The sequence below is a fragment of the Typha latifolia genome, chromosome 9 (genome assembly GCF_019914945.1).
Source record: "Typha latifolia isolate L0001 chromosome 9, TyphaL0001v2, whole genome shotgun sequence".
Classification (NCBI taxonomy): domain Eukaryota; kingdom Viridiplantae; phylum Streptophyta; class Magnoliopsida; order Poales; family Typhaceae; genus Typha; species Typha latifolia.
Genome location: NC_133094.1, coordinates 7,917,318 through 7,926,642, shown reverse-complemented (window position 1 = coordinate 7,926,642; position 9,325 = coordinate 7,917,318).

The window sequence follows — 9,325 nt, the reverse complement described above, 5'->3', positions numbered from 1 at the left end:
TATGAGCTTTTATACAAGTCTAGAAAGTATCTATTTTAAAAAATTGTAAGATTATTGGAGAAGAGTTTATGAGTTCACAGCGCGTTCACAGAGCATTCACATAGACAAAGAGCAGTGTTCACAAGCGCGTTCGAATGCGGGTACATGCATTCACACAAATAGTGAGCAGCGTTCACAAGCGCGTTCGAACGCGGGCTCACGCGTTCAAACAAATCGAGAGCTGCATTCACAAGCACGTTCGAACGCGGGTACATGCATTCACACAGACCAAGACCTGCGTTCACAAGCGCGCTCAAATGCGGGTACATGCGTTCACACAAACAGAGAGCAGCATTCACAAATGCGTTCAAATGCAACCTGTCAAAATCGAACTGTTGCGTTCGAACGCACTTGGGCCCGTTCGAACGCACCTGAGATCAAGTTAGGTCGTTCGAATGCACTCAGGCCGCGTTCGAACGCACCTACGAAGTTAATAATTTTAGAACTTTCGTGAGTTCGGATAAGACTTGAATTTGGCTCTATCTTTGAGATCTTATATAAGTATAGTGATGCCCTAATTCTAGGGGGGTTGAAGAAGCAATTTTGAAGGAGACTTCTTAAGGCTACATCGGTTCTTCAACTAACAAGGTCCTACTCATCTACAAAGCTTAATCTTTCATCTTAAGGGCTATCTAGACGAAAAAACTATCTCGAGGGCTACTGAGGTTGGACATCAATCACGAGAAGTAGTGAATCGTGGGTTCTAGCGAGCAAGACTGAGAGGAACAAAGTAGTTAAGATCGACGAGTTGTTTTGTGAGTCAGTTTTGTAACTGCTACTATTCTAGTGATTGGTTTTGATCAGAGTTTGGATCCGTGGTTTTTTCCTGTTTGAGTTTTTCCACGTTAAAATCTTGGCATTCATCTCTGCTTTCATTTTTAATATTTTTTCAGACTTTTACTTAAGCGAACGAGTGATATCATTGCCTAGGATTTAGATACATACATGTGTCTAGGGGTTTTTTCAATTGGTATTAGAGTAGGTTCTCTCACCCTTAGAGAGAGATTAGATAGGCATGGATTTTTATAGAGATGGACCATCATCTATTAGACATCCTATTCTAGATGGATCAAATTATGGATATTGGAAAGCTAGGATGAGAGCTTACTTGAAGTCTATAAATGAGCGAGTATGGTTTGCCGTTGTGAACAGTATGAGTCCACCAATGTACATGGTGAATGATAAGCTTATTGAGAAACTGATTGAGTCATGGGATAGGACAGACTATGAAAAAGTTGGATGGAATAGCAAGGCAATAAATGCAATTTTTAGTTATGTTTCCTAAGATGAATTAGAAGAATTTTAACTTGTGAGATAGCAAGCCTGGACGATCTAACTACTCACGAAGGAACTATGGCTATAAAACTTTTGAAACTTTAGAGGTTGACTACTAGTTTTGAAACTCTACGTATGGAGGAGAATAAGGCATTTGATGAATTCTATGCAAAGCTGAGTGATAAAGTTAACTCCAGTTTCAACCTAAGAGAGAAAATTCCTGAAAATAGAATTGTTTGTAAGATCCTTAGGTCTCTCCTAGAAAGGTTTCAGGCAAAAGTTACAGCTATTGAAGAAAGTAAGGACATCGATTCTATGAAAGTTGAACAAGTGATAGGAAATCTATAAATATTTGAGTCCAGCCTTTTAAAACTGAGGGATGACTCAGATGAATCTGATGATCATTCTGAAAAAGATGAAGAAAACTTTGTAGCTTTTGCCTCCTCTCTACTTAATACTGACTCTGTTGTTGATACTGATAGTACAGATGATCAAGATATGTTACCAGCTGAGGAAGATGAATCTGAAATACAAAAAGCATATAATGACTTGTACTTAGAGTCGGTTAAACTCAATAAAAAGCAATCTTAGACTACTTCAATGACTCAAGGCAATCGAACTAGAAAGAAAAATCAATTTGATGAGAAGTACAAATTGGAACTTGAACGTGTCAAAGACCTTTTTGAACAACTTGACAATGCAAAAAATAAGATGAAGGCTGATGAAATTGAACTAGAGTAATTACAGAAGGAAGTGACATTTCTTAAAGGGAAGAACAAACTAGACGAGATTTTAAAAGCTCAGATTTCTAAAAAAGACAAGTATGGTATTGGATACACTGGTAATTCAAATAATAATAAAACTGTCTTTGTTTCTGCAGGTATACAAAAAAAAGAAAACCTGAGGTCATCAACTGCATTTTTAAAGCAATCCTAGATAAATGTCTCTAAACTAAAGTGCAATCAACAAACTGGTAACTCTTCAGTTGTGTCAAAGGTAAATTTTAGTCACACTACTCAACAAAAGGTGAGTACAAAAGGGTTTGTTCCAACATGCTATCATTGCGGTATTCTAGGGCATATTTGACCTCATTGCAAATTTTTACAAAAACCTAGAAGTGCTTTCATTTATGGGATGAAAACAAAGGTCATCTGGGTCAAGAAAAGTGATTTGAAATGTTATGTTGTGCATACAGCCTTGGAGGCTTTAAATTCTGATTTGTGGTATTTAGACAGTGGCTGTTCAAGACATATGTCGGGTGACAAGTCCTTATTTTCTAATCTCGAAGAACATGAAGGGTGAGTTGTGACATTCGGAGATGGTAATTCATTCAAGGTAATAGGTAAAGGAAAGGTAAGTACTTCAGGGGTTCCTATTCTTAAAAATGTTCTTTTTGTTAAGGGCTTGAAAGCAAATCTACTAAGCATTAGTCAATTTTGTGATGAAGATTATGAGGTAAATTCTCCAAAAATGATTGTACTATTCTAAATCATGATGGTAATGTTATATGTTATGGATCTAGAACATTTGATAATTGCTATGTTGTTGGAACTTCACATAAACTGAAATGTAACAGTGCCCTCTTTTGATATTACGATCGTTGGCATCAACATCTTGGACATGTGAATCACAACGAATTGTTTAATTTGTCCAAACAAGAAGTGGTAAAAGGAATACCTAAGATGAAGGAAATGTCAAAAAGAGTGTGCGGTTCGTGTCAAATTGGAAAACAAATTAGAATCTCACATAATAAGGTAAATGCAACTACCATTGACCGTGTGCTACAATTAGTCCACATGGACTTAATGGGTCCAACAAAAATGGAAAGTCTTGGAGGTAAACGCTATATATTCTTAATGATTGATGATTACTCCAGATATACTTGGGTTGCCTTTTTACGTGAGAAGTCTGAAACCTTTGATGTCTTTAAATCACTATGCTTAAAATTGCAGAATGAAAAATTTATTGCCCTAGTTAGGATTCGTTCTGATCATGGTAGAGAATTTGAAAATGAAATTTTGTCCATATTTTGTGATTCTCTTGATATTCAGTATGAATTTTCAGCTCCTATAACTCCACAACAGTACGGGATTGTGGAAAGAAAGAACCGAGTTATGCAGGAAATAGCTAGGGTTATGCTTCACACTAAAACGGTTACTCAAAGATTTTGGGCAGAGGCGGTCAATACAGCGGTACATGTGATAAATCATGTTTATCTAAGACAAGGTACAAAAATGATTGCTTATGAAATCTGAAAAGGTAAGAAACCTAGTGTTAAATATTTTCGAGTATTTGGTAACAAATGTTATATCTTGCATGATCGAGAACATTTGATTAAATTTGACACTAGGAGTAGTGAGGGTACACATGACGAAGAAATTGTAAAGGAGCTTGATTTGGAAATTAAGAAATAGGACGAGGACAAGGTTGAAATGAACAAAGATGACTGCAACGTACTAGAACCATCTGCTATAGTGAAATTAAATCATCCACTGTTACAAGTGATCGGAGACGTGAATGAACCAATGAAGACAAAATAACAAATCCAAAGTGAGGTATCATTTACTTGTTATACATCTTCTTTTGAACCTAAAAATGTGAAGGAAGCATTGTTAGATGATTCTTAGGTTAATACTATGCATGAGGAATTAGAGTAATTTTCTAGGAATGACGTTTGGTATTTAGATCCTAGACCTAAGAATGTGAACGTAATTAGAACAAAATGGATATATAAGAATAAAAGTGATGAACATGGCAATATAGTTCGAAACAAAGCCAGACTAGCAGCGCAGGGATACACTCAGGTTGAGGGTATATATTTTGATGAGACATTTGCTCTTATTGCTATGTTAGAGTCTATTCGTATACTGCTTGCTATTGCTTCTCATTTAAAATTTAAATTGTTCATGTTTTTAAATTGAAAAAGGCTCTTTACAGGCTAAAATAAGCTCCAAGAGCTTGGTATGAGAAATTGAACACTTTTTTAGTGGATCTCACTCGAGGGGGAGTGGACAAGACATTGTTCATTAGACGTGAGAACAAGAGTTTAGTTATGACACAAATATATGTAGATGACATTGTATTCGGGGCAACGAGTCAATTTTTAGCTAAGGAGTTTGTAGATCTCATGCACAATCATTTTGAGATGAGCATGATGGGTGAGTTGAAGTTTTTTTTGGGACTTCAAATTACTCAATTAGAAAGAGGGATATTTATCGCTCAAACCAAGTATGCTAAGGATCTTGTGACTAAATTCGATTTAGAAAATGCAAAACATGCTAGAACTTCTATGAGTACAACTACCAAACTAGGTAAGGACATTTCAGGAAAAAGTGTTTATCAGACACTATATAGGAGCATGATTGGTAGTATTTTGTAATTAACTGCTAGTAAACCAGACATTGCATTTAGCGTCGGTGTGTGCTAAGTTTCAGTCTGAACCTAAGGAGACACATTTATTTACTGTGTAACGTATCATAAAATATGTCAGTGGCACAATTGATTTAGGTATCTTGTTTACTTATGACTCAGGTGCTATCATATCGGGATACACGGATTCGATTGGGCAGGGTTCATGTGATAATAGAAAAAGTACCTCATATGGATGTTTTTATATTGAAAACAATCTGGTTGCTTGGCACAGTAGGAAACAAAATTCGATATATTTATCTACTACGGAGGCCGAGTACATTGCAGCGGGGAGTTGTTGTTCTTAGTTATTATGGATGAAACAGATGATCAAAGATTACGGCATTGAACAAGATATGGTGTTTTATTGTGACAACATGAGTGCTATTAATATATCGAAATATCTTGTTCAACACTCGCGTACAAAACATATTGATATCCGACATCATTTTATACGCGAGTTAGTTGAAGACAAAATAATGGCACTAGAACATGTTGAGACGGAGAAACAGTTGAGAGATTTGTTTACAAAACCTTTGGATATACAGAGATTTGAGTATCTTCGTACTTCTTTAGGGATTTGTGCTTTAGACTGATTTTTTTCTGTGTTTTTGGTTTTGCGAGTTTTTTCCTTTTTTTGTTCATTTTGTTTTTTGTTTTCTTTTACTATGAAATTTTCTCTTTGGTTTTAGTTTCATATTTGTCGAGAGTTTTATTTTTTTTATAAAAAAACTTGATGCACTCCTAGATTCAATAATATATTCTTGACATATAAATATGATTTTTTTCTTGATTATGAGTTATTATAGTCAATTTTGTCATCTTTTAGTATATTATATCATTTCTGATTTATTCACTCTCTCGACTTCTATTATAATTAAACTAAATTTAATGCTCTCATAACGTGTGTATATTCTTGATGAGCATGACATCATGGAATATTTTTTAAATAGCTCACTATTAACTTTGATTTGCACAATTTGACATCATGCTTAGTCATCAAAAATGTGTTTATAAAAGATCAATGAAAAGGGCTACAATGAGTTAGTGTAAAAACCATCTTGTTTAGAGTCCAGTTTGACTCAGTACATTGCTTGCAAATTCAACCAAAATTTTTTTTGATATATGTGAATATCTTCTTGCACATTGTTTAATATGTACTATAAGAAAATGGCTATCTACTCATGTGTGAAAGCTATTCATGTTATGGTATGGAGAATAAGTCAAAAAGTGCAAATTTAAATACTAAGTCGGTTTGACTACTTGTTGCATCATTGTTTAAATAGGAAAGTTTGTTTAAGAATATTGTTTCATATTATCTATGCTCAACTTGCATATGCATATTGTTATGATCAATCAAGATTAATTTAAATTTGAGTGATGTATTAGAATTGATTATAATATGCTCTTGATGATTTGATTAATCTGTGTATGACTTATTTCATTTGATTGTCATATTCTATGTCTTGAATATATTTTCATTTTTTTAGAAGTGCATCTCCAAAAAGATATTTTATTTTTTTAGATTTTTTTTACTGATCTAAAAAAAAAATTGGCATTCGAACGCAGGCTTCTTGAGTTCGAATGCGGTGACTGGCGCATTCGAACGCGCAAACTGGTGCATTCGAACGCACTCGGGGGTTCTTTAAATATTGCATCCGAACTCAAGGGTTTTCATCTTCCATCTTCCAAACCATAGAAACCCTTTATTTCCTCTCTCCCAAATCTTCAAGATCTACATCTTTTTCATCAAATTTTTCACTTCAAACTCTTTAAAAGGGTAGTTCTCCTCCGGATCTAGAGTCTTTCGGTTGAAACTTCAATTTAGTCTCTTGATCTTGATTGATTTCGTGCGTTTTCGAGTTTTGATCACGTTAGAGTTAATATCTTGATGTTTCTTGAGTGATTGAACTTGTTAACTAAGCTTTTTCAAGTGGAAGATGAATTTCACTTAGGGTCTTCATGGTTTCTAGAATTTTTTGGATTTCTTATTACTTTTTGTATGCTTTGGGCATGTGTTGAATCTTGCGACTTGTTTCTTTCTCTAGAATGCCTAAAAACGATGCAGTTTCCAAGAAGCCAAGGTAGCCTTCCTCACCATCTTCGGCTCCCAAGTTTTCTTCATCTACTGCTACATGGAGATACATATATTTACTGAGCAAGGATGGTTGTCCGTGTGTCGGATGAACGGGACAGCATATGTGGAGGTTGTTAGGGAATTTTTTAGCAATGCCACTATTTTGGAACGTTGTATACGGTCTATCGTCTGTGGGGTTTCAGTATACTTGGACTCTGAGGTCATTCGTGCTGAACTCCAACTTCTTGATGGCGAGTTCCAATATCCCTCTTCTGATCCTCTTCCTGATGTTCAAGAATATGCAAGTAATGTGTTAATACAAGGGAAACGTTGGAAAGGTAACATGATGCCACATGCGAAATTGACTTTTGTGGCTCGCATGCTACACCTCTTTTGTCTTTACAACGTCACCCCCAAGACTCGACATTCAAGTATTAGTTCGGATCGGGCCTTCCTCCTTCATGCGATGCTGTTAGGGATTTCTATTGATTTGGCTGATGTAATATACAATTTTATTTTGATAGCTGCACAGAAAGAAGCGCCTCGTGAAGGGTTGCCGTTTGGTATTTTTATTACCAAATTGTGCACTCATAGTGGGGTGCGAATGGATGCCTCAGAAGCATCGCTTACTACACAAAAACCATTGGATCGGATAACACTTAAGCGGAGTCAAGCTCATGATCAGCCGTCTCCCTTCAAGCCGTCCTCCTCTTCCGCCTGTGGACGTCCATCACACCTCGACAGTTCTACTGACAGTTCTGACGATGATTCATATCATCTTGAGGGGAAGTTACCACAGTTCTCTGACCAGTTTGATCAGCTTAGCACTCAAGTGTAGGACTTACATTCGACCGTGAATGATTTACGGGCTGAGCAAGTTCGTCAGGGGACCGTGCTCAACTCCGTGTTGTCTATTCTTCATCGTTAGTTTCCTCCTAGTTCTTAGTCTTTGGAATTTGTGTCAAAAAGGGGGAGAGTTAGATGTTCGGAGTGAGTTTAGGAGTTTACTAGTGTAGGGGGAGTTTACTAGTTTAGGAGTTTACTAGCTAATAACTTTTGTTTGCTTGAAGAACTTCTGAACTTGTGTTTACTTGTGAACTTGTGTTTGTTTGAGAACTTGTGAACTTTTGTTTGAATTGTTTGTCACTTCTAGTTATTTTCACTTGATCTTGGATTGGTATATTTTTTATTTGTACGGATTGAAATGCTAAATCTTCTAGACTTGTTGAATGCTCATTTAGGATTCTTTGTAATATCTTGTAATCTAGATGTTTTGTCACAAATTGCCAAAGGTGGAGATTGTTAGGTTTTTATTATTGGCAATTGTGTACAAAATATTCTAAGTGTATTTATACATGTATATGTGCTTTTATACAAGTCTAGAAAAAATCTATTTTGAAGAATTGCAAAATTATTGGAGAAGAGTTTATGAGTTCACATCGCATTCACACCGCGTTCACAATGCGTTCACAAGGCGTTCACACAAACAGAGAGCAGCGTTCACAAGCGCATTCGAACACGAGTACATGTGTTCACACTGACAAAGAGCAGCGTTCACAAGCAAGCCCGCGTTACACAGACCGAGAGCTGCGTTGATAAGCGTGTTCAAATGCGGGTACATGCATTCACACAGACCGAGAGCTACGTTCACAAGAGCATTCAAATGCGAGTACATGCATTCACATAGACAGAGAGCAGCGTTCACAAACGCATTCGAACGCAACCTATGAAAATTAGGTTGTTGCGTTCGAATGCACTTGGGCCTGTTCGAACACACCTGAGATCAAGTTAGGTCGTTCGAACGCACCCGGGCCGCGTTCGAATGCATCTACGAAGTTTGTAATTTTTGGACTTTCGTGAGTTCAGATAAGACTTGAATTTGGCTCTATCTTTGAGATCTTATATAAGTATAGTGATGCCCTAACTCTAGGGGGGTTGAAGAAGCAATTTTGAAGGAGACTTCTTGAGGCTACATCGGTTCTTCAATTAACAAGGGTATCTAGATGGAAGAACAATCTCGAGGGCTACTGAGGTTGGACATCAATCACGAGAAGTAGTGAATCGTGGGTTCTAGCGAGTAAGATTGAGAGGAACAGAGTCGTTGAATTGATAGGTTATTTTGTGATTCAGTCTTGTGACTGCTACTATTCTAGAGATTGGTTTTGATCCGAGTTTAGATCCATAGTTTTTTCTCGTTTGAATTTTTCCACGTTAAAATCTTGGCGTTCATCTCTGCTTTCATTTTTAATATTTCTTCAGACTTTTACTTAAGCGAACGAGTGATATCATTGCCTAGGATTTAGATACATACATGTGTCTGGGGTTTTTGCAATATGCATTTTTCAATATCTCAGTCATCAATGTCATCTCTGTATGCCATCATCATACTAGACCACTATGCATAGTCAACACTTGGTACCCAGTCTCAACATCATGCTCGGAGGCTCAGAGCATACTGTGTCATCCGCAAGGAGTATCTAAAATATAATCATTTCCTACCATCCGTTAAGGGTATCAATAACCATC